We start from the raw sequence: 19,516 nt of genomic DNA, 5'->3' as shown, positions 1-19,516 counted from the left end.
GTCATTATAACATCGTTGTAATGTTTGAATTATTTCAACCTCTCAAGGTAATGAAAAATGAGCCTTAGAATAATGAGTAGCTTGCTGAAGCCACATACCATATGTCACCTAGGTAGCTTTCCTTATTTGGTTATATGCATTTGAAAATCTTTAAAAAACTGTTAGTCTGGTTTTCTTTTCAGTTAATAATACAATTATGGGTAATATAAAAGGTATATACCTTTTCTTTTCTTTTTTTTTTAATTTTTAAAAGTAAGCTCTATAGCTAACATAGGCCTTGAACTCATGACCCCAAGATCAAGAATCACATGCTCTACTGACTGAGATAACCAGGCATCCCTGAAATATATTTGTTCTTTGAAATTTGAGAATACATTAGAATCCTTATTCTGAACTTAAATATTATATATAACAATGGATAAAAACAGTATAGAACTGCACTGTCAAATGTGGTAGCGACTGGCTACATGTGGTTATTGAAACTTAAAACAGTTAAAATTGGGGCACCTGGGGCTCAGTGGGTTAAGCCTCTGCCTTCAGCTTAGGTCATGATCTCAGGGTCCTGGAATCGAGCCCTACATCAGGCTCTCTGCTGGGCAGGGAGCTTTTTTCCCCCGCTCTCTCTCTGAATGCCTCTGCCCACTTGTGATTTCTATCTATCAAATACACAAATAAAATCTTAAAAAATAATAAAACAGTTAAAATTAAAAATTCAGATAGCAGGAACAAAGTGGCAGAATAGGAGCTCCTGACTTTTCCTCCAACCATGGACACAGCAAATATATGGATTCACATGCATCAATTTCCTCTAAGAAAAATCCAGAAAGTAGTTGAGTGATTGCTACACAGTAAGTTACTGAGAATACTCACATAGAAATGGGTAGAAAAGGTGGAAGTAAACTTGAACCACAAATGCCACCTTTCAGCATAGTACCTTATAATTGGGAGGGAACCCCAAATTTCTAGTTTCTCCCTGGGGAGTGAATGGCTTGGACCACATTCCTATCACCTGAACTGTTATGGCTTGTACTGAGTGACTGGCTCCTTAATTAGCTAGCTTAGAGAGTCATTAGAGATCAGCATTCATGAGTCCCCCAGACCCCATAATTAAACAAAGAGTTTTTTAAGAGGTACATGAGCACCTTCCAGGAGTATCCTCCTTACCCCTTAGAGTTGGCACAAAGGGAGCAGGGAAATGAAACCTCACGGCTTCTAGTTTCCCCCTGGAAGGAATTTGATGGCCTATTTTCTCAGGTGGTCCCTTGGGATTAGGCTTTTGATCAACCTGCGTGTGGGAGTTGGAGACTGAAGAGGCTTATGGACACGTCCCTGGTTTTCTCTCTATAGCTTGCTCCAATATTGAAATCAAATCTCTAGCTTCTCTCTGGAACAAGCTTGTCCACATATCTAGCACCTCTATTTTATTGCTGCCACCTGAGGGGTGGGTTCCCAAATCACTGAACTCAGAGATCCAACAGCCTCAAAATTTATTAGTCTAGCAGAACAATATTAAACAATATCAGGTTTTTAAATGGGCATATGAGCACTTTCCATGGCTATCCCACTAATCTCAGCAAAAAAATGAAGGCTTCGGGTTTCTTCCTGCAGGGCTTGACTGCATACTGCTGCCAAAGGGAGAGGCTTCTTTTTAATCTTCCAGGAACCTAAATGAGCATGTGGGAAGTTCTGTACCTTCTCCCTCTAGCTTACCCCAGGAATAAAGCAAGCCCCCAACTTCTTCCTGTAAGGACTTTGTTCATACATCTAGTGCCCAAGCTTCTATGGCTGCCACTGGATGGATTGGATCCTATATCACTGACTTTAGGGGCTAATAAGCTCAGTACAAGCACTCCCAGTGTCTATTCATGCTGGTCAGTGCAGAGTATATAGGCAAAAACACCCACCTCCCAGTTGCTACCTAATAAAGGTTACACTACCTGTCACATCTTGACTTTCTCAGCTGCTGAACATTGGATTTCAATTAGCTTGACAGGGGAGCTGACAAGACAGGCAATTAGTAGTCCTTTGGGAACTTGAATATATGTGTGGACATCCCTCCCCAACTCTTTAAGGCAATGATGGGACTTGGCACCCCTGAATCTCCTGGGAGTCACTAAAAAACAAACAAACAAACAAACAAACAAACCAACAACAACAATAACAAAAATCCAACTGTTTGGAAAAGGAAAAACAAAACAAAACTTGAGTGGCACCCAGAATCTCAGGCCAGGCTGATTAGCAAGGTTCATCTCATATCAAAGGCCATATTAAGACTAGGAAAGGTGGTTGCTTTAACAAACCTGAAGAAATCAACATAAAGACTCAAGGAAAATGAAGATACAGAGTATGTTTCAAACAAACAATACAATAAACCTTCAGAAGTCAACACTAATGAGTGGTGGTAAGTGATTTGCCCAACAGAGAATTCATAGTAGTGTTCATAAATGTGCCCACTGATTCAGGAGAACCACATATAAACCAATAAGAGAAAGTATTTTTAAATTACCAAACAGAAATCATAGAGGTAAAGAGTACAATAGCTGAATTGAAAAATTCAGTAGAGAGGTCAATATCAGGTTAGAACAGGCAGAAGAAAAGAACAGCAAACTAAAAGATGTATCAGTGGAAATCATCTAATGAGAAGAGAAAAAGAGAAAAAAATTGAAAAATTGAGGAAAGCACTGGTAATGGTAAATATATAATCAAAATCAGAATACTCTGATATTGTAATTGTGGTATATAAATCACTTCTAACTATATTATCAATGATAAAAGACGGAAGTATTAGAAATGACTATAAATACAATAATTTGTTAATAGGTACAAAATGTAAAATATGTAAATGTGACATCAAACCATAAATGTAGGCAGTGGAATAAAAATGTGGAACTTTTGTATGCAATCAGTTGTTACCATCTTAAAATAACTGCTGTAGCTATAAAATGTTTCATGTAAGCCTCAGGTAAATACAAAGCAAAAAATTATGGTAGATACACAAAAGAGAAAAAGAAAGGACATAAAGCAGAAATCGTTAAATCACAAAAGACAGAAAAAGAGAAAGAAAGGAACAAAGAATTTACCAAACACCCCATAAACAATTAACACAATGGCATCAGGAAACCCTTGCTTAAAATAATAACTTTAAATGTAGGTGCACTAAGTTCAGTAAATTCTCCAATCAGAAGACATAGAGTGGCTAAATAGATTAAAGAAAGAAGGAGGAGAGGAAAGGATGGTGGGGGGGCAAGGGAGCAGAGAGAGAGAGAGAGAGAGATGCTTTTTACAGCATTTTCATTTCAGTTTTAAGGACGTTTATAGACTAAAAGTGAAGGGATGGAAAAAGATATTCTGTGAAAATGAAAACCAAAAGAAAGCAGGGATAGCTATACTTAACACCAGACAAAATAGACTAGCAACGTATGAGCTTACAGGACTGAATCATGAAGAAATAGAAAATCTGACCAGACCAATGAGTAATCAGACTAAATCAGTAATCTACAATCTCCTAACAAAAAAAAATGTCCAAGACCATATGAATTTACCAAACATTCAAAGAATTTAAATTCTACCAAACATTTAAGGAAGAATTAATACCAATTCTTCACAAACTCTACCAAAAAGTTAAAAAGGAGGGAATACTATCAAACTTATTTTGATTTTACTCATTTCCCTAATACCAAAGCAAGATATAGACACTAAAAGAAAAAAGCAAAAATGAAATAAAACCCAGAAAACTATAGGCCAGCGTCCCTGATGAACGTAGATGCAAAACTCCTCAACCACATCTCAGAAAACTAATTTGAAAGCACATTAAAAGTAATAGGAAAGTTCAGACACTGCGATCAAGTGGGATTTATTCCTATGATACAAGGATTGTTCAACATACAACAAAATGTGTTACACTCCATTAACAAAATGAGGACGAAAGTCATGTGATCAGATAAAAACCATATGGTTATATCAATAGACGCATAGAAAAAATTAACAAAATATAATATCTATCTGTGATACTCTTAACAAAGTGGGTTTAGAGGAAACATACTTCAACATAATAAAGGTCATATATGAAAAACTTATAGATAATATCATACTCAATGATTAAAAACTGAAAGCTTTCTTTCTGAGATCAGGACAAAGACGTCCGCTTTTGTCACCTTTATTCAACATAGTACTGGAAGCTCCAGCTGCAGCAATCAGACAATAATAAATAAAAGCATCTAAATTGATAAGGAAGAAGTAAAACTGTCAGTATATTCATATGGCATGATACTGTATCTAGAAAACCATAAAAATTATTAAATTATTAAAATTAATTATTAAGATTAATAAATGAATTCAGTAATATTGCAGAACACAAAATTAATATGACAGAAATCTGTTGTGTTTCTATAAACTAATAAGTGGGTAACAGAAAGAGAAATAAAGAAAATAATCTTATTGTCATTGTCAAAAAGAATAAAAAGCCTAGGAATAAATTTAACTAAGGAGGTGAAACACCTATACTCTAAAAACTATGACACTGATGAAAGACATTGAAGACAATACAGACAAATGCAAAGATATATCTTGTTCATGGATTGGAAAAAACTCTTTGACTTTCATTTTTTTGAATATGACACCAAAAGGACAGGCAGCAAAAACAAAGAAACAAACAAACAAGCCCCAAATCCAAAACGGAAAGCAGACCGAACTAAAAACAAATGACACTACATCAAATTAAAAAGTTCTGTGCAGCAATAAAAATAATCAATAAAATGAAAAGGTAGTCTACTGAATGGGAGAAAATGTTTGCTAAACAAGTTTCCAGTAAGGGGTTAATATCCAAAATACATAAGGATCTTTTACAACACAATAGCAGTGAACAAAATAACTTGTTGAAAAAGTGGGCAAGGATGTTAACAGACATTTTTGCAAAGAAGTTGTACAAATAATCAATGGGTATATGAAAGATGCCCCAGATCACTAATCATCAAAGCCATACAAATCAAAGCCACAATGAAGGACCACTTTACACATGTTAGGATATCTGTTATAAAAAAGAGAAGAGATAAAAGGTTTTGGTTTGGATATGGAAAAAAGTATACTTGCACACTGTTAGTAGAGCCGTTATGAAAACAATATGGAGCTTCCTCAAAAAATTACCAATAAAACTAATATTTGGCACCACGTTTCTGCTTCTAGGTATATATTCAAATTAAATTAGATCACTATTTTGAAAAGATAATCTGCAGCACTGTTCACAAATGCAAAAACATGGAATCAACCTAAGTGTTCAATGTCAGAGAAATGGATAAAGACAATGTGGAATATACAAATGGAATATAATTCAGGCACAAAAAAAAGGAAGTCCTGCCATTTTCTATTACATCGATAGACCTTGAGGGCATTATGCTAAATAAAATAAATCAGCTAAAGATAAATAATAAATAATGTATTACTTTTAAGTGGAATGTAAACAACAAAAACAAAAAGTAGGAAACAGTATAGAGGTTCCTCAAAAAATTTTTTTGAAATGTCATATGATCCAATGATTTTGTTACTGGTTATTTACCCAAAGAAAATAAAAACACTAATTTGAAAAGATATATGCACCCCTGTATTTATTGCAGCATTATTGACAATAGCCATTGATAGATGAATGGATAAAGAAGATGTGCTTTATATACAATGGAATACTACTCAGCCATAAAATGGATGAGATCTTTCCACTTGTGACAACACTGATGGGCCTAGAAGGTATTACGCTAAGTGAAATAAGTCAGATTAAGAAAGACAAATGCTGTATGATTTCACTCATATGTAGAATCTGAAAAACAAAACAAATTAATAAACAGACAAGAAGCAGAATCAGACCTATAAAAAATGAGAACAAACTAGTGGTTGCCCAAAGAGAGAGTGATAGGGCAAGGGAAAAATGGCTGCAGGGAAATGGTATATACAAGCTTCCAGTAATGGGATGAATAAGTCATGGTAATAAAAGTTGCAGCTTAGGGAAAATATTTAATGATATTGTAATAGCATTGTATGGGGAGAGATGACAACTACCTTTGTGGTGAGCATAGCATAATGTATAAAGATGTCAAATCACTGTATTGTACACCTGAAACTAATGTACCAGGGTATATAAACTATACATAAGTAAAGAAATAGAAAATAAAGTACTATACACATCCACACACGAATGGAGCCTGTGGACAGGGAATAAAAAAGTAGTTGCCAAGGGGTGGGCCACAGGAGAAATAGAGAGTTTATTGGCCAAATGGTACAGAATTTCAGTTACAAGATGAATATTTTCTTTGGAGTCAATGCACAGTATGGTGACTCTGGTTAATAATACTGTATTTTATACTTGAAATTTGCTAAGTGATTAGATCGAAAGCATTTTCATGACACACACACAGGAAAGTTTACTATATGAGGTGATGGATGTGTTAATTAACTTGATTGTGGTATTCATTTTACATTGTATACATAAATCAAATACTAAATATTATATCCATTAAATATATTGCAATTTTGTCAATTAAACTTCAATAAAGCTGAGAAACAATTCAGTTTCTCAGTTGCGCTAGCCAAATTTCATCTGATCAATACTACACAAGCCTAGTGGCTACTGTAGATAAGAGTACAGGAAGAAATCATTTCATAATCACAGAAAGTTTTATTGAGCAGTGCTGGTATAGACAATTGGATAAAAACCAGATATGGTCCAAACACTGAATAATTTTTGTCTCATTTATATTTGACTAACTCTTCAACCAAACCTAATTTTTTATTTCTTGCCTCCTTCAAGAAGAGTATAACAAAATCCAATTGATGGATGTTGTCATATCAATTAAGGTTGCATGTTTATTAGTTAGGCTTTTCATTCAAAGCTTTTAGTAAGTTTCAGGTATCTCTTAGTAAAAGATTTCTGTCCATTGGTGATTACTTTGAACAATAGGCCTTGAGCTATCAGTCAGTAAAAGATGTTATCTGTCTTGACATTTTGCTCCTTACATACCTCTAAAGGTAGCTGCTAAATTCATCAACTTACAGATGTTTTGCTTTTGAGCATTACCATAATCCTTACTAATTACTTTAAGAAAGGTGAAAAAAGTATATGGTATAAATCCTTAGTTTCCTTGACTTGACAAATCTAGTTTTAATTTAGTAGTATCATATTTCCTAAGTCTTTCATTAAATAACAGATAAAGATCAGGTCAGTATTTTTTTCCCTACCACTAGTCTGTTTATCAACGATATCCAATGGCCTCATCCTTACCCCCTAACACTGTGAATAAATCATTAAGTTTCTGTTGTCTGGTATTTTATTGTACAAAAATGACAGGATACATTTTACCAAATTTGGAACAGCTGGAACTGAGGTACAACAAGAGGCCCACATGAATACTAATTTTGGAGCAGCATGTCATATGAATTTTGATGCTTTGAAAAGAGAAAACAAATAACAGATTCAAATTTGAAATTTAAATCAAAAGTCACAAGTGCAGATGGTTGAAGTTGGGGAAAAAAAAAAAAAAAAGGATTGGCCATTGGACTGCTGCTCACCTGGGCAGCTCTTTGTCACAGGTTCCTCAGTGAGTACCACTACAGACTGGGTCATTTAATAATGTTCAGAGATTTCTTAAGCCAGTCTCATACCACAGTTACCCAAACTTCTAACTCTGGCCACAAAATAAAGAAGGAAATGGGATATTTAAATTGTAGTATTTGGTTGGAGACATTTCTAAAACAGCTCCTCAAGGATTTGGCCGTCAGAATAAAGTTGGCAGAAGGTGATTCACTGGTCTGGGGAGGACCATATTAAGTGACTGCCTACTTGGAGATGATGGTAAGAAGACATTGGTGGGTGAATGTTTTAACTGTTTCCAAAATCAGCTGCTGTTTATTTCACTGGCAAGTGCTACAGTGCGCAAATAAGCCTTGCTTTCTTACTCTCCACCCAGAGTATTAAACCTCAATTTGTGAGACTTGTTCTAATCTTCTCTTTAAGTCATCTAATAAATGGAGCCGAGTTAAGTTCTGGAGCTGACATAAATGGAATATACCATGCTGCTGCTCCTATCTTTCTGGAAAGTGAGAAGAATATTGTATCTAGAAAAAGGCTCAGTTTTCTACCATGGTATTTTTATATCAGTCATATGACAAGATGACTTAGAGGGAATGTGTCCTAAATCTCACTGGAAGTATAATGCTGATAAAAATGTAAATGCTGACACTTCACAACTGAATGGTAACTGACTGGATAACCTTATTTCCCTCTGGTCTCCTCTGCTTTGTAAGCTCTCCAAAAGTGAGTGATACTGACAGATTCAGGAAGCCTTAGCTTTAAACATAAGTTCGTGGCTTATTTATTTGAAAACACACAGTGTAGTGGAAATAGTCATTTCTCTAGATACAATCTTCTTTTCCATGAAAGAAAATATGACTAGGAAAATTAATTTTGTTCCAGTGTAGTAAAAGGTAGATTTTTAAAACTGGAAGGCATCCTATATGTATGCATCATTTTGGAACATTTAACCAAGATTCAAAGAAATTTAGTATATTACACAATATATTAATTAAAGAGGAGACAATATTTCTGAGACTGGGTCTTAAAACTTTGTAGTTGCCAGATGCTTTTCATTAGACTTACTTTCTTCTATTTTTGAAATATTCCTAAATTATTTTTTATAAGAACATTTCATTTCCTTAAGTTTTAAGTAACATTTCTCTTCATTGACTAGTAGATATGTGAGGACTACTTTTATTGATCTAAGGGAATGAATGAAAGTTGGGATCCATGAAACAACTATTTCCAGCCACACCATCCACTCCACAAATCCCCTATAGCAAAAACTGAGTGGTCATACCTCCTTCCTTCCTTCCTTCTTCCCCTCTCCTCCCCTCTCTCTTTTCATATTTTTAAAATTTCCTCTCTTTACTTTTTCTGTCTTTTACCTCTTTCCCAGTTATTAAATATCAACCAGCATTGTGTTAGGTCCTAAAATATGAAGAAATCAAGACATATTCTCTGTTCCTACAGAATTAGCAGTCTTCTGGAAGTTCTACTGGCAAAATAACTGTGAATCAGATAGTACTAATATTGTAGTATTTATTTTTTATTGTTTTATTCATTATTTATATTTTTATTTCTTTCAGCTTTTCTGACGCGTAACTGACATATAAAATTATAAGATATTTGAAGTATACATTATGGTAATTTGATATGAATATACATTGTGAGAAGATCTGCCCCTCTAATTAGCATATCCATCCCTTTTATTTATTTATTTAGTTGAAAACATTTAAGTTTGGCTCTTTTAAGAAATTTCAAGTGTAGAGGGGCACCTGGGTGGCTTAGTCATTATCAAATAAATGAATAAATCTTAAAGAAAAATAAATTTCAAGTGTACGATACAGTGTTATCAGCTATAGCTACCATGCTTTACATTATGTCCTCAGATCTTATTCATCTTCTATCTGAAATTTGCAGTGTTTTATCAGCTTCTTCCTCCTCCCACCCACCACGCCCTCAGCCCTGGTCATGACTACTTTTCTACTTTTTGTTTCTATGAACACCAGACAATGTTTGTCTTCCCCTGTCTAGCTTATTTCACTTATCAGAATGCCCTCAAGTCCCATCCATGTTGTCACAAATGGCAGGATTTCCTCCTCTCTCATGGCTGAATAATACTCCATTGTGTATAACATCTTCTTAATCTTCTTCACCCATTCATCCATTGATGGCCACTTATGTCATTTACATATTAAAGCTCAAGCACTGAAATTACTGTCCTGTTAATTTCTAACTTTCCTGAAAAAGTGCTATCTCTTTTCTCCATATCAGTGTTATTACATGTAAATAAATATGAAGAATGTGACCCATTCCTACTGTTACTGATTAATACATCTTAGAACATATGAAATTTGTTGGTTTTTACTTCTATATTTAGTTGTTCTCCACGAATAGTTTAAATATCATTTTTGAGTATTTGACCTTATTTTTTTTTTTAAGATTTTATTTATTTATTTGTCAGAGAGAGAGAGCAAGAGTGAGCACAGGCAAACAGAATGGCAGGCAGAGTCAGAGGGAGAAGCACGCTCCCTGCGGAGCAAGGAGCCCGATGTGGGACTCGATCCCAGGACGCTGGGATCATGACCTGAGCTGAAGGCAGCTGAGCCACCAACTGAGCCACCAACTGAGCCACCCAGGCGTCCCTGAGTATTTGACCTTATTAATTAGAAAATAGTCAAGAACTCATAGACTCTAGGGAGCCGTTAGGAATGCAGAGACAGGGAAGAAAGATTTTTTTTGTCCTTCTTTCTCTATTTTTGCATTTTACTCTGCAGAGATTTAGGGAATGGAAGCACAATACTCTACATAATTGCTGAGGAAAGGAATTTTTAGTCATACATCAGAGTAAACATTTTGAAATTTTTGACAGAGCTGTGTCTGTGGATAAAAACATGGCCTGTGGCCCACTTTCCAGGTTTTCAGTGCAATCCTTAGCAACACAATTGTGCACCTATCTCTCTTCTCCAACCCTGCTCAGTGGAATGGAATAAGGAATCATTCTTCATTCTTATAAATGCTGGAGCCAAAATGGGAAAAATTTAAATTTACATCCACTGTGCCAGAAGACTTGAGCTCAGTCAAGTTCAGAAGAACACAACACATTTTATTGGAAGACAACTTAGTTTAGAGGAAAAACTGGTTTCTGAGATCTGACTTCACAACCCGGCTCTACCAGTTTCTCTCAGTATGACCTTGGATAAATTCATTTAACCTCTCTGAGTGTCAGGTCATTATCTGAGAAATTTCTTCTCACAAGATAAGTTGGGGATTTTTTTATTAAAGATTTTATTTATTTGAGAGAGAGAGCATACACAAGTTGGGGAGAGGGGGAGAGAGAGAAGAGACTCCCCACTGAGTAGGGAGCCTGGTATGGGGCTCCATCCCAGGACCCTGAGATTATGACCTCGGCTGAAAATGGATGCTTAACCATCTGAGCCATACAGGCACTCCAGGATAAGTTTGCGATTAAAAGGAAGAGTTCATATAAAATTCTTAATGGAGCACTTACTAGGTAAATAACTAGCACGACAAGGTAGTTCCCTTATCACTCTCTTTCCCTCTCCTTTTTGGAATAAACTCCTACCTTGATGATACAACCCTGATAAGCCCTAATAAGTCCTTTCATAAATCCCTTGGAAAAGCATAGTTCTGGTTATAATTAATCACAAAATAAAGTGGCCAAGGAGAAGAAATGTAATCATAATGCCAAAGGAAACAAATACACAATCAGACAAAAAGGAGTCAAGAGGATCTCTGGCACAGGAAAAATAGTACCTCTTTTCTTAGTGCTTTGTCATTCTGATGGGAAAGTAGTGTTTCATATGTAAAATGGAGATGTCTGCATTATTTTAATGGTCCATATTTTAATTAGCAAAACAAAGATGTCCTATAAATAAACTCACTGTCAACATAGAGAAATAAACTGTTTTGTCATGTGCTGTATTAGTGGTACCACACCACATTCCTCCCTCTATGTGTGTGTGTATATATATATATATATATATATATATGCATATGCCCTCATAATTTTAACACAAAACAGATGAGGTTGGGTAGAAGGAAGACTGTATCCTTATTGTAATAATGTTTGAATGCAGTTGCAGCTGTTGTCCAGTGCATATTACAGACTCCTTTCTAGCTTGTTCAAGGCCTTGTCTCAAATCTCCAAGGAATTAACTGAGACAGCAGTGTAAATTTGGTGTTGTGATAATTACGAGTATGTTTTCTCATAGCAGACATATTTTATAATAAACAAGGTACATGTTTCTAATCCTAGGAAATTAAAAGTAGTTTCTATTGTTCCATGAACTTGAGAATTTAATTATTAGTTTTAATCTCAAAAGCCTGCTTTAAGTGAATTAAAATGTAATTTGATTCTTCAGCACAAACAGTCTTGCTAACCTCTTTAATCATTTACAATAATTACGTAACTCCTCATTCATACTTGGAACTGGTCAAATTTTTCTTACACTTGATTGTTTACCCCAAACTTAGTTTTGTTGTTGTTGTTATAGTTGCTGCTTATCCAGAGCATCTGAATTCCAAAGTTTCTTGCTTATTACTGGTACTGAAGTTCTTTTCTCTTCTGTTGGCAACTGTTTTCATGTGGAAATGCTGGAAGTTTCCTAGGCTATGAGTATATGTTTATATTCAATTAGATCAACTACTTTGGCACTTTACATTAAAGACAGCATATTGTTTTGGACTCTTCTGATAGCCATGGTCTTCCTCTATTGTAGTTACTTAGTTGTTATGAAGTACCATGGGTGCCATCACACTAGCACTTGTACAGTGTAATGTGAGGGGAAGAAAATGAAATCTTAAGTCAGATAGGTTTATGTTTAATTGATAGCTCAACAAGGAGTGCCACGTGTTGATACTTCTGGAGACTACTTTGGATACTTTTCTAAGACTCAGTTTCATCATCCATTAAATGTGGGAAAGTGGTGCGTAGTCACACTGTTTATATGATGATTTGGTGGTATAACAGACTCCATAATAAAAATTATTTGAGCTCCTATTACAAAAATAAGCAGTACAGTTTATCTGCACTATAAGAGGCACTAGGCTATTGGAAGACATAGTTGACAAATGAATGTTAAAGCTGAAACGAGATTCAGCTGTTCTTAGCTCATGTGCCCCCTTCTCAGCAAGACCTTCCCTGAGGTCCCCAACTACAGTAGCCCCTTAGACATTCTCTTTACCAGTCTTCATTTTTGTGTTATCACTTTTAACCATCAGGAATCATGTCATACATGTCACAATTATTATGATTGTTTCTAACCAGGATATAATCTCCTTGGGGGACCTCGGTAGCTCAGTTGGTTAAGTGTCCCACTCTTGGTTTTGACTCAGGTCATGATCTCAGTGTTCTGGGATCCAGCTTCCTGTAGGGCTCTGCACTCAGCCAGGAGTCTGCTTGGGGATTCTCTCCCTCTCCCTCTGCCCCTCCCCCAGCTCATGCTCTCCTCCTCCTCCTCTCTCTCTCTCTTTCTCAAATAAATAAATAAATCTTAAAAAAAGAAAGGATACAAACTCCTTGAAGGCAAAGAGTATATAATTTGTCCACCACTGTGTTTAGTGCCTTCTCAGTGCTGCTGGGTCTATTGTAGGGGCTCAATAAATGTTTGTAGAATGAATGAAGTCATAGCTAAATATCTAACTGATACAAAGCACTATGTTTGGTGTTACAGGAGTTTAAATATGAATATTTAAACTAAATATGTAAATATTTAAACTATAGTTAAAAGTAGCTTCTAATCCAGTTGCCAGGATAGGATAAGTGAAACAAATAAAATATAAAGAAAAACATAATGTATGTATAACTCACCACTGTACTTAAGGCTCAAAGATAGACAAAGCTTAAGACACAGGAGAGAATGCAGGGATAAGAAGGTGTATTCAGTCATCACCGAAACAGCTACTATGATTTATTTTGGTGAGACTGAGAGATATCAGGGTACTATTGCAGGAGTGTAAGCTTGTGTTTCTCCAACATCACCCTGCAGACTATCAAGGGGGTAGTGGATATAGTTTCTAAGAGAATGCTTTAAAGTGTGTTTTCACATACTGTAATCATTTATACATAAGTTGATAATTGCTTTACAAAAATAAACACTGTTGCGGTGGTTAAAAAAAAAAAAAAGTGTGTTTTCATTTCTATTGTAATTTCACAATTAACATGTCTATTCCAAGCTGCTAGTTTGGCTATGTTATAACCCATGTATTTTTACATGATTTCAGTGTCTGAAATTTTATTCACATTTATGGTAACATAGGCATCCAACCCTAATAACTTAATGTTGTAGTTGAATGAGTAAAGTACAACAGTGGTGCTATTGAATAAATAATGCATATTAACCAAATGAAATTTCTGATAAGTTTCTATAGAGAAATAAGGGAAATACAGGGTGGGTAGCTTATAAATTCAGCAGAATTTATAATATGGCAGCTAATTCATATTTTCATTTCTAGATGAGACTGTGTTTTTAACAGTTTATTTTCCTTTTGTGTACTATATGTATGGGTATTTGTGTATTATATAGCTCTCCACAGAGATATTTTATATCTAGATGTGGATATATTTAAATTATGATTAAGTTACAATATAAAAACATAATTTAGGTGAACATAGGTATCTATAATTTTCTTTTTATATTAAAAAGTTGTGTAGAGGGGCACCTGGGTGGCTCAGTCGTTAAGCATCTGCTTAAAGTTGTATACAGTGGCAACATATGAGAAATAATTGTAGGCAACTCTAGTTTTGTCCTTCCTGGCTTTCTTCTACAATAATTTTTGAGTATGTACATGTTGATGGTGAAAACTCTTGCTAGTGGCAGTTAGAAAAAGGATGGTGAAAAGAGTTAATCAAACATTGGGTAGGTCTTGGCTGCTAGGCCTGGAGTGGTTTCCAGTTCTAGAGACTGTAGGATAATCAGGCCATCTGCCAAAATATAGAAATGGCACATTGGAGGAATTAAACTAACTAGTTCTGCTTGATACACGCTAAGTGTGAAGGAGTAATATATTTAAAGATGGAATTTTATAGATCTAAGACTCAAAAACCAGGAATTAAGATTTAAGAAGAAAGGGCTTAGGAGACATTTGTGAGAGAAGATGGTTGAGGTCATGACAATAGATAAACTTGTTGAAGAAGGCCAGTGGCAAAGCTTTGATGAAAATTGCATTTAGGGGTATGGATGAGAAAAAAAGAAATCAGATTACCAAACATGTCTTCTTCAGGATTTTTATCCATTGTAAAAATTTTTTTAAATGTAAATTTAAAATAGTAAAATTTTAATAGTAAATTATTAAATTATATAATAAATTATTAAAATTAAAATAGTAAAATTTAAAAATTTACGATACACAATTTTATTTTTTTTGAAGAACAAAATCAAACCTGTTTATCTACAGGAAGCAGGGAGAAGAATTGTATGAGAAATGGCATTTGAAATGGTAAAATAATGTAGTAAAAGAAAGAGAAACAACATATAAAGGACACATTTATCATATAGACTCTCCCTATGTCAGCCTTTACTTTCCTTGGAGATTTTTCTTTTTTTTTGGTAGAGTATAAAAAATATTTATCTTATTAGGTTGCTGTGAAGATCAAATGTGATGATCCATATCAAAATGTTTGGAAAACCATGATTACTGTAGAAATGTTTGTAAAAATTTTCTCTAGGTAAGCTTTTTAAAAGTGATATATTGTCATGCATTTTTTCAGAGTTTCATTATTTTTATTTATATTTCTATGTTTACCACCTAATTATTTTTCAACATTTAATATTCATGAATGTTAGGAATATTCTATATAATCTGCTCTTTATTATATAGATTGCACAATGTGAATACACAGCATGATGAAGGCATTAACTTCATTAACTAGAAAAGTGGCTCAGATTTGAAATATAGATGACTTGCAAGTGGTAGGAGGAAGAACAGTAAAGGCTCCTTGCCACCTTTAAAGATCTCAGACTTTCTAGGAAGCTTAAAGAACTAAATAATTCAATTAGTTTGAATTTTTATAGCCAAGATGAATAATTTCATCAATATGGTAGGATTACATAAGAATTTGACATGTACTGAATATAAGTGTATAAAAGTACAGTGAATATAGCCTTATTGGAAAAATAGCTAACTTTTGGGGTAGTGGTAAAAATTGGTGCACAATTATAAGAACATGTATCTTATTTATCTTATTTTTAGAAGATCATCTAAATTTCTTTTTAAGTTTTACAGGTTTCTACTCCCACCCCAAAAGCCGCATGTAGATTTGTCACTAAAATTCTCAGCAAGCATCCATATAAAAGATAAATTGATTAATGAACTAAAATACAGGAATTTAATTCACAGCATTATAGTAGACTCAGAGTACTGTTTTCAAGACATGTGTGATATATGAGTACAACTGTTTGTTTTTTAGAAAACAAACATATAAATAAGAAACACAAGTCTATTTGGCATTTAGCTATAAATTCTAACATTGTGAAGCATTATGTTCTTATGTTAAAATGAAAAGGATGCTTAAGTACTTGCACATTGCAAGTGAGAGAAATGTACAAAAAAAGTCTCACACAAACACCTGCCAACTTCCTTCTCCGCATCATGTTTTAGAAGTAATATTTATTCTGAAAATACATCCTTTAAGTCCTCCACTAGGAGTTCCACCTCTCCAACCCTCCACACAACTTATAAACTAACTTGGCAATTATTTCAGGACAAAATTTTGCAATTACATTTCTGTTATATTTTTCATGCTTAAGAGAAAACCAAAAGCTAATTTTGTGTCCTGTGATCTTTATATTAAACATGAATATATTGATTTATTTGTGGCCCTGGAATGCTAAGGCTATGGCACAATGTCTTCAGTCACCTCCCACAATATTTTCAAGAGGCTGAGATGTGAGGAGGAAGAAAGTGATGCTGAGGTCATTAGTTCTTATCTGACTCCAGGAAGTAGTGCAACATATTCCAAAGAATTATGGTGAACAACAAATGACAAAGTAAAAGCAACACAATACTGTAGATATTAGGAATATTTAAAAAGAAAATATCTGGAGAAAAAAGATATTTATATCACGAAAATTTCTTTTTGTGTTTTTTTTTAACTTTTATAGTAAGCTCAAGGTTATAGAAGGGTTTGTAAAACAAGAAAGAAAAACTTAAATGCAACAAATGAATGAAATTAACCCTAGAAAGGAGAAAAGAGAAGGTAATCTTGAGTAACTGCTTGCTCTGTTAGAAATCATTCCAGGGGCTTTTTCCGATGTTCTGTCTTCCTCTGCCTTCCCTTAATCAGTCTACCTTCTTTTCTGCCTCTGACCACTACTCTTTGGTTGTTTTTCATCACCCTCCTGCTTATTGTTTTGATAGTAATAATTGTCTTCATTTATTACAGTTTTGTCATCTTGAGAAAATTTCTCAATCTTATATAGCATCAGATTTCTCATACATACATTTAGATCATAAACTATAACATGGATTTCTTGGTATCAGCATGCAAAACACACAGTACAGTGCCTGATATGTTTATGGTACATATTTTATTATGTGTTGGGAAATTGGTTGTCTATTTACTATTATTATTAACATTGGTATTATTATTGGAGAGTGCACCAAGCCAACATCCAAATTAACTTGAATAGCAATATTCCTTACCAGTAAGTTCTCTGAGGAAGAAAAGGAGATCTATAATTTATCCTTAAGTTTCTATCTTTGGCTGTATCTGCTTCACTATTTGTATTTGACTATTATCTCTATTTCTATTGATCTTTATGTAAATGAATTGGTGTCAGAATGAATTCACTCATTCAGCTAGCATTTATTAAGTTACTTTGTCAGATATAGTTTTAATCATCAAAGATGCGAATGAGAAGCAGTTTGTAACCTTAAAGTATTTACAATTTAGAAAGAAGAAATAGATCTATAAATAAGTTGATACTATAAATTATGGAAATTTGTAAAATGAAAATCTGCAGAAATTACAGTGTGGACAAAAACAACAAGTAATTATCAGTTTTACATGAGAGTAAAAATAAATGGCAATTAGGAAAACTACCTGAAGCATCTATGTAACTAAATCTTGGGCAATCAAAATATGATGCACATTTTTTCCTGATTATCCTAAATACAAGATAATATGACATGATAAAAGTATGGCCAAAATTAAAGGAAGTTTTGACTTAAGTTCTTCTTTGAATCATGTCTAACTAAATTTTACAATTAGATGTCAAAATGAAGCCTTAGCCCCAAAATTCAACCAATATTTATTTTATTTTATTTTATTTTTATTTTACTTTATTTCATTTCATTTCATTTCATTTTGGCTAGATATTGTGGGAATACAAACACAGAAAAGTTGTCTGGATTTTTTTTCCAGGGTCTCAAGTATAATACGGAAGATCTATGTAAATAATTTACTTTTATATTTAATAATACGGATGGTACAAAATGGGAAGTGTTCTATTTCCCTCTGGGGCAAGGAAAAGGTTTAAAGTAACACTTAAAGTAGGCTTTACATGTATACAGTATATGTGCTTCTGAAATGAGCACTACATGTATACAAGAAGGAGGGGAAATATGCAGGATGGGAAAAGGTGTAGGGAAGACCAGTGCCATACAAGAGAGATGTGTAGGCAGAGAGTTTTGTTAGTTTGTGAAGGCCTTGCATAATGTCAAGTAACTTGATTCACTTAGTAGGAAAGGAGGCTTAATTACAAGATGGTTTTGTTGTATTTTGTTTTTAAAGTCTGGTATTGATTTGCGTTTTCTAAAATGGGGAGAGAAGAGCATGGAGGAAAGAAAAGTAGTTAGAAATCCACTGCAGTTTTTCAGTTGAATAACAATGAAGGCTTGAGATTAAAAAAATAACTAGATATGGAATCTTGACAAAGAAGAAACAATGAATGTTGGCTTTCATATTTCTAATATGTGATCGGGCAGGGACTATTGCAAGAAGCAGCAATTTACAGCAGACAAATTGCTGTAGTTGAATGGTTATGACACTGTGGTAGGTGATTTACATACAAGTAGTTGGGATTCATACCCAAGCCACTCAGCAAATTTAAACATCATTGATTAAAAAACAAACAAACAAACAGAACAACAACAAAGTATGGCAAGATTTGCAGGAACTAACTGGAGATCATTGAAATGGGGAATGAGATCAGATATTTAGCATGAACTCAAGGTTTATCCAACTCTGCATTATGGGTGTTACTGTGAAAGAAGTCAAATCCATTTAGTAAGGATTATTCTTAATTTGAATCATCTTGTCCCTTTTTGCAATGTTTTGTATACTCTGAGTTTTCACATTTAAAAATTGTTAGAAAAGAAACTTAAACTCTCTAGAGAAGAGTGACAAAAATAAACATTGAATACCTTTGTTCAGTAAGGAAGGGTCTAAGGAATTTGTGTTTGGCTTTGAGAAGTAGCAGCTGAAGAATGGTCTATTTATTGCTTTCAAACACTTTGATGGTTGCTAGATGAAATATGTTTAATGGTGGTTCTCCATGTCCGAGGAAGCACAAATACAAAAGAATAAATGGACTTCCTACTGTCTAGAATAGTTTAACAAACTCTAGCCTTATTGCTGGATCAGATGATACATTTGAGATTCCTTCCAGCAATACTTTGAAACTCAGACTATAAAATTGCTAGAATAAAATTATTACATTTCTGAGCAGAAATTTCTGCACTTTATATAAATGGAAGAATTTTGGATAGGCTATACTTTTCTTGTGCCAATATCTAAGAAGCTTTGGTTTATATTTGTAAACACACCAAATGTAATTCAAGAAGGTTGCATAAAATGAAAAACATTTTTCACTACAAGACATTTTTTATATATGGAATTTGCTTCTACAAACTTTAAGCAAAATCACTTTTGGACGAGAAAGGAAAGCACTTAAAGTAATTGTTAATGCATCCATATAGCACCTTACTTCAGAC

At 34.1% G+C, this 19,516-nt stretch overlaps 1 protein-coding gene across 1 annotated transcript in view; it reads left to right on the top strand.

Moving 5' to 3' along the window:
• The window catches only part of LRP1B (LDL receptor related protein 1B), a 2,000,743-nt gene that overhangs the window by 291,852 nt on the left and 1,689,375 nt on the right, over window positions 1-19,516 (top strand). The gene's annotated exons all lie outside the window — the stretch shown is intronic.

Source organism: Mustela lutreola, chromosome 3 (assembly GCF_030435805.1).
Source record: "Mustela lutreola isolate mMusLut2 chromosome 3, mMusLut2.pri, whole genome shotgun sequence".
NCBI lineage: Eukaryota > Metazoa > Chordata > Mammalia > Carnivora > Mustelidae > Mustela > Mustela lutreola.
Note: the sequence above shows the minus strand (reverse complement) of the source record. Positions and strands in the feature narration are given on the sequence as shown.